Source organism: Penaeus chinensis, chromosome 22 (genome assembly GCF_019202785.1).
Source record: "Penaeus chinensis breed Huanghai No. 1 chromosome 22, ASM1920278v2, whole genome shotgun sequence".
Classification (NCBI taxonomy): Eukaryota; Metazoa; Arthropoda; class Malacostraca; order Decapoda; family Penaeidae; genus Penaeus; species Penaeus chinensis.
This window is the reverse complement of record NC_061840.1, coordinates 9,693,207-9,695,706: the sequence shown is the minus strand read 5'-3', so window position 1 is coordinate 9,695,706 and position 2,500 is coordinate 9,693,207.

Sequence of the window (2,500 nt, the reverse complement as noted above, 5' to 3'; positions counted from 1 at the left end):
CTGGAGTGGTTCTGGGGGCCTGCTTCACCTATTAGCCTCTTTGTACAACCAGCAACCGATTGCCAACCTCCGGACCGGAGATGGTACTTGATAAGATTATCATAATTGATATTGTAAATAATGTTATGAGTACTATTGTTGTTAAGATTCTTTTTTAACTGTATCTTTTTTATCATTGTTATTGTTGTTATTTTTATTAGTTTTCTTATTATTGTTATTATCATTATTATTATTATTATTATTATTATTATTATTATTATTATTATTATTATTATTGTTATTATATCATTATTGTCATATTACCATATTATTATTATCATATTATAATTACTACTATTACCGCGACTACTCGTATTATTATTATCATTATTATTATTATTATCATCATTACTATTATCAATATTTTTATAATTATTATTATTATCATTAGTAGTAGTACTAGTAGTAGAAGTAGTATTACTATTACTATTACTATTACTATTACTATTACTATTATTATTATTATTATCATCATCATCATCATTGTTAATATTTCTATTATTATTATTATTATTATTATCATTATTATTATTATTATTATTATTATTATTATCATTATTATTATCATTATTATTATTGTTATTATTATTAATGCTACTACTATTACTATTATTATTACCATAATTATTATTATTGTTATCATTATAATTATTATCATAATTATCATTAACATCATCATTATTATTTTTATCATTATTATCATTATTTTTACTATTAATATTATTATTATTATTACTATAGTATTGTTATTATCGGCATTATATTTGTTCCATTCATAATTTATTTATCTATTTTAATGCAATCATGATTATTGTAATTATTCTCATTATTTTAGTGTCATTGTAGCTGTTCTTATTACTGTTATAATTATAATCATATATATCTTTATTATCATTATTTCAGTTATTACTGTTATTGTTGTTATTATTCATTTCATTATTGTTAGTGATAAGGTTCCTATTACGGTTTTAAGTATTATTTGTGTTATTATTATTATTATTATTATTATTATTATTATTATTATTATTATTATCATCATTATTATTATCGTTGTTATTTCTAGTTTCACTATTATTTTTACTATTACTAATCTTATGTTTATCATTATTGTTATTATTATTATTATCATTATTAATATTAATATTATTATTTTTTATTATCATCATCATGATCATCATTATGGTTATCATCATTATTATAATGATAATTATAACTGTTATTTTTCTTTTTCTTTTCTCTCAGTTATTGTTATTGTTATTGTTCAAATTATCACCAGCATTGTTGTTATTATTTTTGTTATTTTCATTATTGCTTTCAATATTTTAGTTTTTACCATAATTGTTATTATCATCATTGCTATTGGTATTAGCTTCATTGTCATTGATCTCACCATTTTATTATTGTCGTTATCATTGTTATTATTATTACTATTGTTATTATTATTATTAGTAGTAGTAGTAGTATCATTTTTACTATTATCATTATCATTGTAATTATTATTATTTTTACCATTGTTGAGATCATCATTATCATTACATCATTATTATAATCATCATTACTATGAAATGTCATGGACCAAAAAGAAGGCCATCCACTCGGGGGAAACACTTGACAAAACCAAATGTTTGCCGGAGGGCGCCTCACAGCCCTTGCGGGGAGGATGTGGCATACATCTGGATCATTATCATTGCTATTGTTGTTGTCATTTTTATTACTATTGGTAATATATGTATTATTATTGTCATTGTTGTTATTATTCATATTGTTATTGTTATTGCTGTTATTATTTTTATTATTGCTTATCATTATATTTACTATCTTTACCATAATCATTATTATCATTATTATTGATTTATATTAGTAGTAGTAGTAGTAGTATCATCATTATCATTTGCTGATTTCATTGTTAGTTTATTATTATTATTATTATTATCCTTACTATCATGAATTTTATTATGATTATCATTCTATTTTTTATTATTGTTATCCTTATTAATATTATTGTTATTAACATTAATATTATCATTATCATTATTATCATCATTATCATTACCATTATTATAATTATTTATTATTATTATTATCCTCGTCATGATCAGTATTGCAATCATTGCCATTATTATTATTATTATTATTATTATTATTATTACTATTATTATCATTATTATTATTATTATTATTATTATTATTATTATTATCATTATCATTATTATTGTTGGTTTTATTATTATAATTAGCAATATTATAGTCAATATTATCATCATTATAATAGCTGTATCTTTATCTAGTTATATCTATTTGTATCTATCTGTATGTATATACATACAAGCATGTGTGTGTGTGCGAATGTGCGTGTGTGTGTGTGTGTGTCTGTGTGTGTGTCTATGTGTGTGTATGTGGGTGTGTGTGTGTGTGTATAGATATACAGCTAGAAAGATAGATATATACACATAGATATATA